Below are 18,905 nucleotides of genomic sequence, written 5' to 3'. Positions count from 1 at the left end.
CGTCAGCAGTAGACTGGACTATGGCAATGCCCTCTACGCAGGAATAACGGCCTAGCTCCAGAAGAAACTCCAGCACATCCAGAACGCCTCTGCACGACTCATCCTCAACCTCCCTCGCCACGAACACATCTCAGCCCACCTCAGAGATCTCCACTGGCTCTCGGTCAACAAAAGGATCGTCTTCAAGCTCCTGATCCACGCTCACAAAGCTCTCCATGACACCGGACCGGCCTACCTCAACGAGCGCCTCAACTTCCACATCCCTACACGCCAACTCCGCTCCGCCAACCTCGCCCTTGCTACCTTTCCCAAGATTTACTGCACCACATCTGGCGGTAGATCCTTATCCCACCTTGCCACCAAAACCTGGAACTCCCTCCCCGTCAACCTACATCTGACCCAGGACCTCATGACCTTCAAGAAGCATCTCAAGACCTGGGTCTTCGGTCACTGATTGATTGATTGATAGCATCTGGATGGGAAACATAGAGTCCAGTTGTATGGATAGGAGACAGGGTGGTAATTAGGAATTAAGCCAGTACAGGAGAAAGTCCACTGAGACACAATAGGCTGGGTGGTCGGGAAGATGATAACAACAATGGCTTTGTAGCATCTAAAAAATAATGTAAACACATCATGTGCCTCATTCATTGCAATAAAAACCCTTCTTCAAAGAAGGTATGATACACCATATAGCCAATAACATGACACGAATGAGAGTTCATCCTCAAGAGTGATCCAAGATATGACAGATAAAGTATGAAAGCAGTGGCTGAAGGGAAGTGATCCAAACAAGCTAAGTGTCCTCTCTGTACATTGGAAACAATAGGTCTTGTAGATGCCTACAACTGTTAAACCAGAGTTAAAATGAAGACTGACTAAAAGACACTTTACTGCTCAATAAGGAAAGATAACAAACTTTATGAATCAATCATGAAAAATATGGCTCCAGTCTTTAATTTAAAGTTCAGAGCCTGGTGAGGCCACAGAAGAATTTGTATATTTAATACCAGTTCCAGTTTACTGGGACCTCCGAAAAACAAAAACAAATTAGTTTTTTTATTCAGACTCCTCTCCAAAAATGGGAGTAGTGTGTAGGTTTAGTGACACTTGTTTGGTTTCTCCCTTCTTATTACATTACATTGCATGTAATAATCAAGCAAGACTAAGACCACCAATGGAGCCAAAATAGATCAGAATTTAGCTTTGTATCTGTTCAAGGATGCGGCTTATGGGGGAAATGATGGATGGTGGCACAAGAATGCCACCCTCATTCCACACCTCCTTGGCATCTGTGGAGATTCATGATAATAGCGAGGGTATATTGTCCTTTGCCGTTCCACTGACTCCCATGAGTCTCTAGAAACCCTAGCGAGGGTGGAAAAGACTAAAAAGGAGTCCTTCACCCCAGCAAAATCACAGAAATATAGGAACTAGAACTTCAATTCATCCAGCAAGGTCTGCAATAATGTAGTGAACTAAGTTCACGCTTCCTTTAAATTAGAACTTCAAGTGTGATGAAAAAACTGGAAGGAGGTTTCTAATAGATGTGTGGCCTATGCAATCAAGGACATGGCTTAAACATGTAAGCTAAATACCTGTGTGTCGCCAGACCAGAATCTTGCTGCGTAACTGTTCTTTCTGTTATTGCACCCAGATCCATAACACAACACCTAACATACACCTAAAACAAGCTAGGACTATTTTCTTTGTCAGTGGTTGTTATAAGATAAATGAGTAAAAGCAATGACAGTAATTTTCAATACACATTTTCTGTGTACTCTTAGCAGTGTGTAGAGTCTCACATTATTAATGTAAAAGATATTCACTATGTGAATAACTTGCAGTAAGAATATTGGCTGTTTGTTAGTCCGCCAGTTTAGGAGATGGTGGTATTTCAGGAGGGGGAAACATCACTTTAAACAAGGTCAATGCAACACTATGGATTGACCACCCTGCCATTACCATGCCTATGGATTTTATATGCATGTGTTTACCACACATGCGTTTACTACGCATACGCATTGTAATGGCAGAGAAAGTGGTCTAGGTGTCTGGACGGAACAGGAAGAAGCAGAGAGCAGAGGTGAGAGAGGTAAATGGGCTGTGTTTGGTTCATTTTTAGAGCAGAGCGGTTGGTCAGGGTATTTTTTAGGACAGGGAGGGTGAGGTTTTAGGGTACAGGGAAGGGGTCAGATAGTTTTTAGGACAAGTTGGGGTAGGTTTTAGGTTTCAGGGTGGAGGCAGGAGTTAGGGTAGTTATTAGAACAGGGCCCGGGGGGCAGAGCAGGCGGGGTCATTTTTAAGACAGTGAGGGTATGTTTTAGGTTGCATGGCAGGGGTGAGTGGTCAGGGTAGTTTTTAGGACAGTGCGGATAGGTTTTGGAGTACGGAGCTGGGGTGGGGATCAGGGTAATTTTTAGGACATGGCAGGGTAGGTTTTAGGGTTCAGGGCAGGTGGGTCTGGGTAGTTTTTAGGATAGGGCGTGGTAGGTTTTAGGGTGTTCATTTTTAGGATTAGGGTGGGGTAGGCTTTAGTGTTCAGGGCGGGGGTTTGGGTAGTTTTTAGGACAGGGAAGAGGGTCGGGTAGTTTTTAGGACAGGATGGGGTAGGTTTTAGGGTGAAGAGCAGGGTGAGGTTGTTTTTAGGACAGTGAAGGGTAGGTTTTAGGGTTCGGGCAGGGGGAGGGTAGTTTTTAGTACAGGGAGGAAAGGTTTTCGAGGTCAGGGCTGGGGGTCAGGGTAGTTTTTCAGACAGTGTGGGGTAGGTTTTATGGTTCAGGGTGGGGGCGGGGGTTGGGGTAGTTTTTAGTAAACTGTTAAGGTTGGTTGTAGAACAATAAGACTTCAAACTTGTTTCCGTTTCATTTTAAAGAGGTGTAATTTATCCAAGTTGCCACACTAGGCAAGAATTAAGGTCAGATGAACTATGACCTTCATTAGGGGTTATGGATTTGTGCATCATCCATGTACGAAAAGTGTGTGAGTGTGAGGCCAAGCCCCTCTCACCCATTCACAAAAACACACAATCAATGAAGATGCACATCTACTTCTTAGCTATAAACATTGGCTTTGCCATTACTTGCTTTTTTGTTGGGGGTGCCTTGAGACTTTGTCCAAAGGTGTTTCCAAAAATTCAAATTAGATTACTGGTTTCCCAAAATGAGATGATCTGATAAAGAACAAAAAGCTACAGTTGAGGGAATGTTCTTCTTAACAACAGACTGCATGTTTGTTAGATGATCCTGGTAGTATCTCTCTGTAATTAATACATTTGAGGGGTTGTAGGAGTTTGTATCTTACCTATATACAATGCTGAAAAGATATTGTTGAAGAGAGCACCATGGTTTTGGATAGAATGTACAGGTGTTCACAGTGACCCAAAAGGCTTTATTGTACAGGAATGCTGGTAAATACCTGAAAGATCGGGTCTTCCTAGACTGGGGAATGCACTTCACCCAGGTCCTCTGATGGGTCTTCAGGGTCAGAGCAATATTACCCAAATGTTTTAAGTATTTCCAGGATTCATCTTCACAGTATAAAATTAAGGTGAGCATAGCCTTTGGGCATGCAACAATCATAGACTTTGCAGACATACCCTAACTGTGATTATTTTATCGCAAGGTCAGGGCTAAAGAGTTCACACCACCCTTGCTTTCAAGGAGCTACTGTATGCTTCTAGGTCCTCTATCTTCCAGGAAAGGATTCACAAATCAGGCACTTGGGCTCCAACCAGGAGACTGGAAGAGAACGTCAGCACTAAGGGGGCTGACTGTTCTTATGAGCTAGTCACACACCTTCTAGCCTAGCACATAGCAAGTGCCTAGTACAGTAGAGGGCACAGATTAAGAAAAAACATGTATTATTCTTTTTTTAGCAGGAGAATTACCGTTGAGTTGAAATGTGGGGGTGTCTGCTGGCTGGGAATGAATTGAGATACTCAGTCAGTGTGGAAAGAATAAGCTCACTAGATTGGCTATTTATCACTCTGGTGAACGTTTGTGGCTAGCCTATGTAGAACAACTGAGTCAGATGTTTCTCAAGTGTGCTATTAGTTCACATGTTGCTCCATTCATGGCAGCCCTGGACAGGGATTGTTTCATTGAGGATTAGTTGGACTTGCTGTCTCTGCACGGTCACCCTCAAACATTTTATCGTCACCCTTCCTATTTTTTTCGGAATTAGTTTTTGTTGGCCGTAAGACTCTGCACAATTTACCACTGCTAACCAGTGCTAAACTGCTTGTGCTCACTCCCACACACATGGTATAATTGGCTTACACCTGATTGGCATATTTAATTTACTCATAAGTTCCAAGTAAATTGGTACACCATATACCTAGTGCTGGTAAATTAAATGCTATTTGTTAGAAATGGGGTCTTTAGTTGGCAGCCAGGGTACCCCCTGTCCAAGCAAGGACCCTCACTCTAGTCAGGGTAAAGGAGAATCACACTCAGTTAGCCCCTGCTCACACCCTTTGTAGCTTGGCACGAGCAGTAGGCTTAACTTCAGAGTGCTAGATGTAAAGTATTTGTACAACCACACACAGTAACGTAATGAAAACACTACAAAATGACACAACACAGGTTTAGAAAAATAGATGATATTTATCTCAACAAAACAACAAAAATCCCCAATACACAAGTCATCAATTAAAAAGCAAAAAGAGTCTTCATGTAGTTTTAAACACACACTGACAATGTTAGTTTGAAAATGTACGTTAGGTGAGTCAAAAATAACCCTGCATGGGTGAATGTGCATTAAAAAGGGCTTGCGATGTGTCGATTTCACTCATGGGCGAGACCTTGTGTTGTTTCTCCTTTTGTTGGGCCAGGGTGCGTAGTTTCTTCTCTCCGCAGGAGAGCGATGCATCGATCGGGTCAGTACTCTCGGGTCCGGGCAGGCCTTGCCTTGTTTATACACGCCCAGCGGTGCTTGCATCAGAAATCCTGCCGCACGATGATACGAAAACCACGCAGCATGGGTTGCAATCTCCCAGCCTCCATCAGCGATGCTGTACATCATATCTCTAGCCGCGGGTGTCGATCTTCCAGTCGCGTTGCAGGTGAGTGTCGATTTTCAGCCACGAAGCCGGCGGTGCATTGATTTTTCAGCCGCAGATCGGAGTCGCGTCAATCTTTTCCCCGCACGCCATTCTGTGCATGGATTTCTACCTCTTAGGCTGCCAGCTTCTCCTTTCAGGGTCCCAGGAACTGGATGGGCACCACAGGGCAGAGTAGGAGTCTCTCCAGAGACTCGAGGTCCTGGCAGAGAAAAGTCTTTGCTGTCCCTGAGACTTCAAACAACAGGAGGCAAGCTCTAAATCAAGCCCTGTTACAATTAACAAGTGATAACTTTTGATTGGTAAAAGTAAAGTAAGAAATGTATGTCTGGTGTAAGGGTGAGTGAAATTTTTATCCTGTTCCTGGAACTGGAGTAGTTTAGTAATTCCACATTACTCATGTAATGTGGAATTAATATTTAATTCTGCCACTCCGCCAGCGGAATAAAAAATTATTAGCACTGCAATCCAGGCAGTGCTGTCAGTGGATAGCTTATAGAATAGTCAGAGGAGGGAAATTGGATGCTCTACCCAGCCTAAGACGATATTATAGTGCAGACAGAGGAAGACCCTGCCGCTGCTTTGAAAGTGCCTCTTGAGTGCATGTTGCGCTTCCCCCAAGCTTACCCAGAGAGGTAATTGAAGGAGGAGTGTATATAGATGCCCCTCACCCTGGTACCCTACACTCACAGGTACACCACTCACCTTGAAGTCACAGTTATAACTCTTGTTGGGCACTCACTGACACTTATCACACTGCACTCATACAGATATGATTCTCACCCTACACTTTCATTCCTCTCATTCTGCACTCATTGCAATCTCTCACTGTGTACTCAGACACAAGGTATCTTGCACTCTTAGACACCCCTGTTATCTTGCACGCATAGACACAGCTGCCACGCTGCACTCACAAACACAACCATCACCATAACTGCCTCCGTGTATCCCAGCACAAAGGTTATCCTGCCATCAAAGACATGCTTTTCACCATGCAGTCAAACAGACACAAAAACCTGCACGCACGAAGACACACCTCCTAACCTGTACGTTAAGGAAACAACAAACCCTACTACAGTGCTTAATTTGTAAATAAAAAGGTGCCGGTGCCCAAAGCCCTATTCAAACACGCGGCTGCTGCAATGAGGGGGCCCGCGGGAGGCATAGAGCAACGCTCTAGTCTTCCCCGCGGGCCGGTTCGGGGAAGGAAGTGACGGCGGGACAGGGGATTGGGAGAAAGGTAAGTGGGGGTGGGTCTTAGGGGTGGGAATAAAAGGGGTTGGGGGTGGAGGGACCGGCCTCTTTCCGCGCTGACCCATCGCGCGGTTAGTTTGACCTCCCACCCACCCGGCAATTGGAAGAAGATTTTTGAGGGATAGAAGTTAGAGGTAGGGCAAAAAAGGGGGGAGGTTTACTTGTCAGTTAGGGCAGGTTGCAGCAGAGAGCGAGCAGTAGATGGGGGAGGGTGGTGAGCCAGATGCAGGCTTGGCCACCCTTCCAGGGAATAAACAAGCAGGTGAAGGCTCTGAGTGGGGGTACGCACGAACCAAATGGGGCATGAAAGGAAAAGGGGAGTGCGTAGGGGAATGGAAACAAAATAAGGGTTTGAAGGGGAAGGATGAGCGAGGCAGATGTTAAAGGGAGGGAGTTAATAAAGTTACGGTTTACGTTATAAAAGTTAAGGTTATTTTGCTTATGCAACCCTGTCCTAATAAATGACCTTTTACACTAAAAATACAGCTGTCACTGAGTTATTTCCCGATTAAATATAAGAACACGGAATACTGAGGCAGCGTAATCCTGAAGCCATCTCGGGCCTCTTCAATCCATAGGAGGCCACTTGCTGCCCCTTCAGCTCACTCTTGCAGCTTTCTACTGTTTCCCTTCATCTGTCTTTCCCATATGTGTCTTTTGCTCACAGCAAAAGCTTAGGCAGAAGAATAAGCCCTGGCCCTCAAAAATAAGTGCCCGTGCTCAGCACCGGAAACAACAAGCACAAATTAAGCACTGCCCTACTATCGCCCAGAGCAACACAATAAAGCTAGATATCTATGTTGAACTGTAGTCTGAAACAGGAAACCTAGAATCAGTCCCGGCTTCCCTGCTTCACCAAATCTTGCGATGCTAGTCAAATGTTTTGATTCTCACTTTTAATGAGCATTTGTCAGTGCAGAGATCGGCACATCAGGAGGTCCCCCATGTGTAGCCACTGAGCTGTCCCGCCGGTGACAAGGGGCTCTGGAGGAGGTGGTGGGCAGCATGTGTGATCGGTGCTGGTACTGGGAAGAGTAATAACTGGCGATGCAGCCCGGATCAAAACTAAAGGGAGGCGTGGATGTCGAGAACTGTTTAGACTATGTCAGCATCTCGCCTTATGGCAACTTCAGAGGCTTAAGTACTTCTATTGTTTCTGTCTTTCATGCATCAGTGGAACAGTGTTCCTGAGTTTTTAATAGTCTCTGCCTTAGATGTCTAAAAATGACAAAAGTGTTGCTCTTGACATCTAGGCTTTTATTCGATATTAACGAATCTCAAGAGCAGAATTATTTGAATATGTGTTTTTTTTTGGCAGTGGTCTTGTTTTCGAAGCTAAGTGCATTCAGATGGCTAATGGCGTCCAGGAGGGCTGAGACTATTTGTTAAAGGTACCTGACGTCATTGGACTACCTTTTTCATTTTAAGCTATGATTAATGCATTATTAAGCTAGGTTTATTTTATCTGGAAGATAAACACATGTTGGCAGTGCAGCATTAAGTGAAGACATTACATTTTCCACTACTTCGTCTGTAACCTTCTCGACATCGGAGATACTCGTCAAATGAACCAAGAGTGTTAAGACAGTAAGAGAAGCCTATCACCGTTGCTCTGTGGGCTGGTCTTATTTCATTTTTATTTCATTGGTTAGGGACACTAGTTCTTTGGGGAAGACCAGTGCTGCTGGCTGGTAATGGATGGTCAGAGGTTGTGAAGATTGCAGTGGCCTTGGGAGAAGAAGAGTTGGAGAATCATGAGTGGGACAGGTGTTGAGGTAAGAGGAAACTGGAGGGAAGGGACTGATGGTGCTAAGCACAGGAGCGCTCTCTTCCAAGGTGGAATTGTGACTAGCTTCTGTGGCCCCATGAACTGAGGGCTCTTTAACTCGTAGAAGCCTCCTTTGCTTGTAAAAAATCTCTGTTGTTTTTGTATGACCCACCGAGGGGTATATGTACTGCACATCGCAGAATTACATGAAATTCAGCAGAATTTTAATGTAGTTCCACAGAATTCCACCCACTACTAGTTTGGTGTCTTAGAAATTGTAATAAAAAATCCTCTTTTCTGGTAAAGTCGGATTTTAAATCACAATTTTGAAAATGTCACTCGTAGGAAGTTGGCATTTTCCTGCCCTAACTGTTTGGTTCTGCAGCCTGTCCTGGGTCACATGACCGCAGCACTGTCCCATCTGTATGGGAAGAGGGCTCCACCTCCCTCCTTTTTCCAGCCAAGAAAAGTGTCTGTCAGGCAGTACAAAGGTCAGCCTGACAGAAACTCTTCTGGTTCAAGTCAAGCAGCCAGGAGCTATATATGCACCAAATGTGCATGGTTCTGGCAGCCTGAGCTGATATTTGCTGGGCTGTAGAAGTCACAGCTCCTGTGAGCATGACCTCTTCAGCCTGACAAAGGTGCCTCCATGCCCTCGCCCTCATGCCGTGGGGTACAATTACCCATTGCCTTGGACCTGGGCACTTCAGTTTTAAGCCTGAAAGTGCTCAGGGCAGAGTGTCAATCAGTGACACCTCATCAGAGTGGGATGGGGTCAGCAGTATCACTGACCACATCCAACTCTATGACAAGATTGGGACTGCTGCCTTCCCTCATTGGCTTCAGTTAGCCAATGAGGAAGGCAACAGAGGCTTCCCAACCGAGCTGCTGCTGTTGAGGTAAGTTTTATGGTTTTTATTTTAAAGTTTGGTGCATGCATGTATGAATATTAGTTAGTCAATGTTGTGAATGGGTGTGTGTGCATGCGTGCGAGCGAGGTGTATGTGTGCCCCCCCACCAAACCTCACGTAAAATTACTGGCCGCCATTGCATGACAGGTGTATTTGGAGTTTACCCTTGTTTATTCCTCCCAGACAGCCACACAATAGAGGGATTAGGTGTGTCTGAATGGGCCTTCACTGGCAGAATGAGGGGCAGAGCTGGGCACAGCCCCACTTGCACATCGATAGGCAGTGCCTTGAATTCACACATGGACTTCACACTACCTCATTGTCCCTTTATTCAGGCTGAAGCGAGGTCAAAGGCCGTGAAATTCCAAGTGTTTCAAGGAAAAATCTCTAGAAACATCTCCTACTGCAAAGAAGAAGTATAAAAATAAAACCTGCAAACCCACTTTTCATTTCACTTTCTGGACCTGTGGAAGGACTCTGAGAGGACTGCATGCTGCTGTGGCCTACTTTGTAGTTTAGAAGACTGCTTTTCTGTGCTTGGAGGGATAGCTCTGCTGCCTGAAACCTGGCGTGAACCCTCAGAGGCCTGCCCTTTTGCTTGAGCCCTACTCTATCTCTTGAACCCAGGACTACCCCAGAGTGACTCCAAAAGCCTAGTTGGCTAGCCTCCTGATCAGAGCCTGAGGGAAAGAAAAGGCTCCAACCATCTTGAACCTGCAAGTGGAATTAGCCTGAGTGAATCCTAACCATACTAATGGTGCCTCTCCAGGCCTGGGCCCTTGGAAGTGGTTTTAAATGTACCCAGATAGCCAAAGTCCAAGAATTGGGAAGTAGAAACTTTTTTGCTAAAAACTGGAGATTGGGACCTACCTACTTATCAATCCGCCCAATGTACATCACCAGTTGGCCTGACTTTATGGCAGTTCTTGCTATTATCTTCAGCACAGCAGCAAGTTCTGTTCTGTGGGCTTCCGCAGAAGGGGTATCTGGCCTCTTGGAGCCCTTGTTGGCTATAGGTTGCAGCTTCATCCCAGTTGACGTGTTCAACTTCTAAAAAAATGACTAATTCCAAATTTAGAAATCTTCACCATGACTTCTTCCAGTGGCTCTTTGATAACTCCTCCTTGGGCACCACTTGCAGCCTTGCCCTACTCAACCTAACCTTCACACTCATTTTTCCACTAAATTTCTTTTTATTCCAAAAGTAGGCACCAACTGGGCCCAATCCCCATCTTGTATGCAACCAGAGCTCCATTGTGGTTGTCTATATTTTTCAACTTTGACATGCTCTTGCATGACTGGATGTCCACTGTTGGCATTTTGATCTTTTAGGCTCTAATGTTTTTCTTTAAAGTTTATAAATTCATAACTCAGGCTGTACTGATTGGATTGTTGTTGTTTTGGTGTCAAGTAATTTATTAAAATGTACTCTATTTTTCTGAATTATAGTGTGATTTTTCTTCTGTTTCACTTTATTACTGTTTGTGTACTGCATAAAAAACTTTACACATTGCCTATAAGATAAACCTGGCTGCTTTTGTGCCAAGTTATCAATGGGTTAAGCACAGGATAATTTAGTGACTTTTGTGGTTCACCCTGACAGGGATTGTGACTGTGGCTTGAGCAGGGTTAACAACCCACTCAACTACCAAACCATTTTTTCACAGTTGAACAAGAGAAATATGTTAATCTTCCATGAAGATATTGCTAGCGCGCCTTGTCCTTAGTAAGTAAACTTACAAGGGGACGCATAGAGGTCGATGAATCTTTTGGATCTCATAGAGTATCTTAGTTAAGCGGTAACCAATGGAACATCAATAAACATCATAATCAACAAGTAATGCCATGAAGAACTTTATCTGATGAGAAAATACCAATACTCTCTAAAAAAAGGTTATTCGTTTTTATTCCCTATTAGTTACAATTCTAATCAAAACATATATTTTGAACTTTGTTTGTTAATCAAACTTTATTAGCATCATGAGCAACAATTCACCAAGAGTTATTGATAAGCAAAAACGAGCATCAACATATGCCAGCAAATCCTTTAACATTGAATAGTTCAGCCATGCAAGTCAGTCAATCTACCGTCACCATTAAGTCACCCTTGTCAGCCTACCCATCTCAAATTAGCATCAGCATGTGGGTCTTCATGCGAAAACAATTTAGCCAAAAATCGTTAATTTGGAAAAATCTATCTAAGAGAGAAAACATTTTAAAACAGCGCAGTTGGTACCTAGAAGAAAAAGCACACTTTAGTCAGTCAACATTTTATAGCTACCTATCCAAGATAGATCAGTGATGAGCCAGTCTTCGTCTCCAGGTCATCAGTCATCGGCAAGAATCAGGCTCACAGAGAGCAAGCCCAATTTTCAGCACTTCGGACAGCGTCTCCTGACGTCATCAACTTTCGCCTCTGATTTCCCTTCCCTTGTCATGACTTTTTATTAGGGTCTCACAGTCCGTCCCACAAATTACCAATTGGTCAACCTCATCAGGGGTTATGATTCTAACCTATAGTTTTTGTTTACCACTTGTTTGCGTCGGTTCAAGCATCAAGTTCCATTAATATAATTGGTCCTTCTGTCGATGAGAACATCATCCGGCTCTTCAGGTAACAACATTGTTGCCCACAGTCTTTTAGTCTGTGTTTCCATTGTTCAAGTCCTGGGAAAGTACAGTTAGCCTACTCTACACATAATTGTATCAATTTGTTCTGATCATCTTCTGTCCTCTGGTACACTGCAGAAATTTCTAGCTGAGCTCGTCTGAACTCTGTACAGTTCAATGTCCCTTTATCGAATTCCAGTCCTCGGCAGCTCATCGCGTCTCCACGTTTAAGCAAGCAAGACCAGGCCTCTAGTTCAGCGAAGTTAAGGATACGAGGCATCATAAAACATAGATTATATCATCAAATATGGCACATTAATACATCATTTTTATATTTCACATTATTTTAGCACTGTTAACATATATGGTGACCACTCCCCGTGGGCACATTTTACTCATTACACATTATTTTAAAATATTCGTTTCTTTTATCATTATTTCTCATTAGTATGTATACACAAATCATTAGAATATTCTCATATTAGCATATCTGCTCCAACAGTATGATTTAGAAACAGGGTTCAACCAAGCCCATTTAAAAATATTGAGTTCCTTAAAGAACTACCCTTATCTTCATTTTTACGTATCATATGCCATCAGGGAATGTTCAAAAGTGCATTAACTAATTAATCAGCAACTTATCAGATACAATTTCTCTAGAAACTAGTGTAACATGGTGGGAGAACGAATACAATAGCATAATTTGGGGTCTTTCTGTACAGAACTGTGCATTTGATTTGTCAACGTGCACAGAAATACTGCAAGTTTATTCAAAATGAAATCCCCTTTTTCTCTATTACTGTTGGTCCTCAGCTCTTAATGGCGTGCCTGAGCATGGGTGTGATGGCATTGTCCATGTGGCTAGGCAGACTACAGCCTCGGTGGAAATTAAATCAAGGTTCTGAAACAGTATGGTCCTATAAAAACAACTGATGAATTTAGAGATAATGAGTCTCTTATATATAAAGTTTCAGTAGTTTATACTCAACTTTGTCCACAATAATGACTGACGTTTTTAGACTGTTTTGAGGTAAAAAAATATATATAATTTGGTGTTCATATGCTCATCCCTGTCTCCATTGTTTCTTCTGCCTCTTGTTTACTTTCAAATATATGTTTATTAGTATTATGGGGGTTATTCTAACTTTGGAGGAGGTGTTAATCCGTCCCAAAAGTGACGGAAAAGTGACGGATTTACCACCAGCCGTATTACGAGTCCATTATATCCTATGGAACTCGTAATACGGCTGGTGGTATATCCGTCACTTTACAGTCACTTTTGGGACGGATTAACACTCCTCCAAAGTTAGAATAACCCCCTATGTGTCGTGTATTCCCCAGTACTATATATACAGTGAACAATAAAATAAAATGTTTTCTAGCAGAGATTCTCCTGAATAGTGGGTTTGATTAATTTTTTAGCAATATTAAAGGGCACTATATGGATGTTGTTACCGGCTTGCACTTTGGTGAGGCTTCAAATCCAATTTCAAAAAATTATATTGGTTGAACAATAATAGCCCAGAATGATACTGTGTCCACACAAAAAAATAAGAATAGAAAAACCCAATAATGATACTTAGAAAATGTTTGATCTAAAACTGCTTCTGGGAATATTGTGACATTTTATATTGTACTATTTATAGATAGTTCAGAAATCAAAGTGTAGACACAGGTGTAGTAAGTTTTGGGAACTGTCAACATTTTAATCAAAGTAATATTGTTCCACATATAAATTTCATATCATTAAATAAAAAAACTGAGGGATTGAGTGACAGTTTCACGGAAACATTTTCTTAATAAGCACAAGTAACTGAAAGATTTTGACATCTAAATATGTAGCCAGTGTTCAGATACTGTCATTGTTAATTGATGCTGTAAGATGTGATAAATAGAAATACAACGTGTACCGATATTTTTATTTTCTCTTTTCATCTGTCTTATGCTATATTTGAAATCATTTATGTTTGCACTCAATCATTTCAACTGCATGCAACATGCCTTCCTTTTGTTCATAGTAGGTAGGTGATCCACGCACTCGAGATAGAAACAAAAAAACGTTTGCATTTGCAAGTCTTTTACTGAAATATAGAGTAGTACCGGCACATGCTAAGTATATTTTTGTAAGGGAAGACATTGATCCGAATTATGACTCTCCTACCTCAAGAGAAGGAAGCTTGAATTCTTTAAAAGCTATCAATGAAAAGAATATTTGTGGAGAGTGTGACCTTCCAGGCTGTGGTGCTAATAAAACTTAGGGGTTCATTTATATTTTGGCGGACTGCCTGCCAGGTCACCAGGTCGTTGGAGGACAATGCAATATGCTATAATTTGAGCTCCCTGTTTAGATGGTGTGAACTCTATGCTTCAATGCATCCGCTTGTGCCCAGGATGCACAGTACAAAGAGCCGGGTGCTAAATGGACACTAAGGGGGTTATTCTAACTTTGGAGGAGGTGTTAATCCGTCCCAAAAGTGACGGAAAAGTGACGGATTTACCACCAGCCGTATTACGAGTCCATTATATCCTATGGAACTCGTAATACGGCTGGTGGTATATCCGTCACTTTACCGTCACTTTTGGGACGGATTAACACTCCTCCAAAGTTAGAATAACCCCCTGTGGGCCAGATGTAGCAAAGGTTTTTACCCATTCTGGCCCTCATTCTGACCTTGGCGGGCGGCGGAGGCCGCCCGCCAAAGTCCCGCCGTCAGATTACCGTTCCGCGGTCGAAAGACCGCCGCAGTAATTCTGACTTTCCCGCTGGGCTGGCGGGCGGTCGCCTTCAGACCGCCCGCCAGCCCAGCGGGAAAGAGGCTTCCACGATGAAGCTGGCTCGGAATCGAGCCGGCGGAGTGGAAGCTGTGCGACGGGTGCAGTTGCAGACAGTGAAATACATGTAGGGGCCCTCTTACGGGGGCCCCTGCAATGCCCATGCCAGTGGCATGGGCACTGCAGGGGCCCCCAGGGGCCCCGCGACCCCCCCTACCGCCATCCGGATCCCGGCGGTCGGACCGCCGGGATCTGGATGGCGGTAGGGGGGGTCGGAATCCCCGCGGCGGTGCAGCAAGCTGTGCCGCCGTGGAGGATTCAATGGGGCGGCGGTACACTGGCGGGAGCCCGCCAGTGGTGCCGGTCCGACCGCGGCTTTACCGCCGCGGTCGGAATCCCCATTGGAGCACCGCCGGCCTGTCGGCGGTGCTCCCGCGGTCCTCCGCCCTGGCGGTCAAAGACCGCCAGGGTCAGAATGACCACCTCTGTCTCTATAGGAAAAAGTGTTGGTACATATGGCCCCATGTTTTTTAACCTCTGCATACGTTTTTGTTTTCCTGAAACAAACTCCAAAAGGAAGAGTTTCTTTCAGTAAAAAAAAAAAAAACTATGAAATCCAGGGTTTTCCTCTGCAATTTGAAGGCAATTTCTGTTTTTCATGGCCTGGATTGCTATGCTAAGCACAGTGAACCCTGCAGTGAAATGTAGTGATTGTCGCACTGCCCCTTCGCTATGACTGAACTTTACTCAGGTAAACAAAAAACAGAAAGAAGAGTTTGTGATGGCAGAGACAGCTTGGACATCTCCTTTGGAAATCCAGTGGTTCTCTTACCTGTAATAAGGTGGGGAATCCCTAAGTTCTGTAAGGTGGGAGCTTCATCTCTGACAAAATCTAAATTTTGTGAGGGTTTCCAAATAAAGGCTTTATTTAAAAGCCCACATTGTGAAATACAGATCAGAATTGTGGGTGGATATCGTGAGGTTGGCAAATCTGCAATTATCTCGTGCATCCTTAAGAGTAAATCTCCGTTTTCCATCTGAAAGGCAGAAGCCCAGCAGATGGAGGCTACCCCCGTGACCACTTAATTGTATATGTCCTAGGTGCCCGCCCCCAGTTCCTCACCCATATGCACATCCAAAATCTATTCACTTTTCCTTTATAGGACTACTGTGAAAATAGTTTTAATCCTAGATGTGTAAGAAAGTGCAATAATATTTTCAACTTTTTTGTACAATAGGTAAAATTCAAATGAACCCACCACAGCCTTTATTCATTGAGACTGACACTCCCACCATCACTGAAGGCTTCAGTAGAACAGCCGCTGGAGGCTCTTTTGTGGTGTCTCAAGTTCCATCTGGGACCCAGTTAGACATTTTTCCGCCTTGCAGAATTGTTAACTTTCAAGTGGAAATAGATGATGTGAATATTTATTTTTCATGGACCTCACCGGGGGACAATTATGACCAAGGCCAAGGTAAGCTGCTATTTTTTTATTTATATATTGTATCTTTTGCAAATACATGATGAAACACATAATTTGTAATGGACGTTTTCAACCGTAAGTAGTAGCCCAGTTGTATTTAAAAGCAACAAATGCTCATCTACACAGTGATGAATTAACTGTGGATTTTTGCATTGCTTCGGCGCTGCTGCCTGGCACTGTCTTAACGTCTGACACGTTAGAATTCCTATACATTGCATTAAAAAAGTGACGTTTTGCTAAATAAACTATTTGGACCTCTGAAGTAGCTAACGCCTTCTGGCAAAACATACACTTGTTTTGTTCTGAAAAGAAACATGTTTTCATCCTACAGTTATGAGCAAAAGATTGCGACAGGTGAACGAAATGTAATTAAAGTGTGGAAAAGTAAATTTTCCTCCTTGTATCTGAAATGGTAATGTGTTTTAAACACCCATGTTCCCTACAACAAGTTTACAAGCCTGCCTTCAAATATGCAACATGTTTACAAATGCTACTTTATTAATGCCTATGAGTAAAATCATAGACACCCCAAAGTTGCAGCATATCTAATCTGGTATGACAAATTCAATGGCATGATTTTATTTGTATTACCTCTGCAGCCTATAAATGTTATATTAATAATTGCAGGTTACCCAAATGGTATCTACATTGTTCATGAAGAGGCATTCATGTTCCTCACCAACTTCCTTTTGTTCATACCTAGTGCAAGCGTGCCTGATCCTCAGTCAGTAAACTTACAAGGGGACGCGTATAGGCCGATGAACCTTTTGGATCACATGGAGTATCCTAGCCATGTAGGGAACAATGTTACCAATATCTATTATAATCAATCAATAACTACTAAGAGAATCATTAATCATTTGTAACATCTCATGAATAACCACAACTCAATATCTCTTTTAACAATTTAATTTCCCTTTTAGTTACAATTCTAATGCATTGATTAATTCAAACTTTATTCAATCAGCTCAGAATTAGTTTAATAGCAACTACCAATAACATAATCTAATCAGAACTAGAGAAATCCTATGCTCTAATGCTTCAGCATAAGCCAACAAAGAAGAATATATCGACATTAATAGCACAGTTCAGCAATCAGTTTGTCAATCTTTTGTCACTGTCAACGTCACCCAAGAATCCTACCTAACCCAGATTAGCATCAGCATGTGGGACTTCATGTGATAACAATTTAGAAAACATGAATTTAGAAAACATCTAGCTAGAAGAAGAAAACCTATAAAAACAGCGCAGTTGGTACCTAGAAGAAAGGGCACAAAAGTTATTCAGTCACATTAAAGCTACCTATCCACGGAATGGATCAGCAACAAAGTCAGTCTTCGTCTTCAGGTCATCAATCGATCAACAATGCATCAGACCCTCAAAAGCATGAGCCCAATGACAGAATCTCGAACCGCGTCTTTTGACTTCCTCAGCATTCACCCCTCACATCTGAACTTTTAGCCCCTTGTCATGACTTTTTATTACAGTTTTTCAGTCCATCCTCCTAATTCCTAATTGGTCAATTAATCACCATATGTGACGCTACCCAATACATTTAATTCTACAAATCTATCAGTTCTAGTATTTTGTCATTCTCCGTTCATTGATTGGTTCACTGTACGATGTCCTCATCATCCGGCTCTTCAGGTATCGAAAATGTAGCATCTTCCTCTTCGGTCAGTGTCTCTATTGTTTGAGTCCTGGGAAAGTACATCTCGTCTACTCTACACATAATTGTAGCAATTTGATTCCATCATCTTTTGTCATTGCAGAAAATTTTAGCTAAGCAAACTTTAACAGTGGGTAGTTTAGGGTCAGTTTATCATGGTCACTTTCTTTCAGAATGCTTTAATATTTCAACTTCTGCATGAGGCCTGGTAAGACTAGGCCACAACTTCGACTAAATTAACTCTACGATATAATGCAAAACTTAGGTTATACGTCTTAATGTGGCACATTACTATCCTATTATTACACATTTTAATTATTTTAAGCATTTTTAATCATTTTAGTACAACTTTCGTATAAGTGGCTGACATTCTCGTGGGTACATTTTTAAAACGTGCACATTATTTTCTCTACGATTAATTTCTCTATAAACTTTTTGTTACTCAAAACACATGAACATTCATTAATAATTTCTAATTAGCATATCTGCTTCAACAGTCCCTCCTCTGATGGACTAAATATGTCATCACACCTTTCTTTACCATCATTTCATACTTCAGTTTCTGCTGTATTTTGTCTCCTCCTCAAGTCTTCCCTATAGATTCTTTCCCTGTTTCGTTCTTACCTCCTCTGATTAATTTTAGATCTTCTCAATTTTATCTTTGGCATAATTTATAGGAACCCCATATTCCTAATATGCAAGCAATCACAATTAATATCCCCTGTATGATTTTTCATTAATACCCCATTCCAAATTTGACTAAGCCAATTTCTCACTGTAGCAAATCCCTTTCCAACCTTTTCCCAAACACCTGGTTCTTTCAATTCCTTAAAATCTTTACTTGAATTAGTCAGATTAGTGAGTAAGCCTCTTATCTCCCTATCATTGGCTGAAATATAGGAAATTCAATGCCTAGCATTAATCATCTTACAGACTCCGCTGTCCTTCACTAAAAGAATGTCTAAAGGAAGCCTATTTTGAAGCATCATAGCTCTATCTGTGGTTAATTCAGTATCGATCAGGAGTATTGCCTCTGTAAAGTTTGTTAGCATGTTATCCACAATAGTAGACAACGTTTGTATCTTGATCGAATTCAGAATGACTCCCACTGAAGGAATCACTGCACCAAAGATATCTTCCACAATTGCAGAAGAGTTTTCCCTCCTCTGTCGCTTATGATGTAATTCAATCAATTTCAGAAACTTATTTAGGTCATCTATCTGGTAAACCTTTGGGAAAACTATCCCCAAATAACATGTCCCATACCATCCTCTAGGAAGACGGTAATAAGCATTAAGTCCACATATATAATAGATCCCAGGAATCGCAGGGTCCTGACCATTCAGCATAAAAGTCCACTTACTCTGAAACAAAA

At 42.6% G+C, this 18,905-nt stretch overlaps 1 pseudogene; it reads left to right on the top strand.

The window, feature by feature from the left end:
- LOC138293925 (calcium-activated chloride channel regulator 3A-1-like) overlaps nucleotides 1-18,905 on the top strand; it is a 312,631-nt pseudogene that overhangs the window by 243,545 nt on the left and 50,181 nt on the right.

This window comes from Pleurodeles waltl, chromosome 4_2 (genome assembly GCF_031143425.1).
Source record: "Pleurodeles waltl isolate 20211129_DDA chromosome 4_2, aPleWal1.hap1.20221129, whole genome shotgun sequence".
NCBI classification, from domain to species: domain Eukaryota; kingdom Metazoa; phylum Chordata; class Amphibia; order Caudata; family Salamandridae; genus Pleurodeles; species Pleurodeles waltl.
This window is presented reverse-complemented; position numbering and strand designations above follow the sequence as displayed.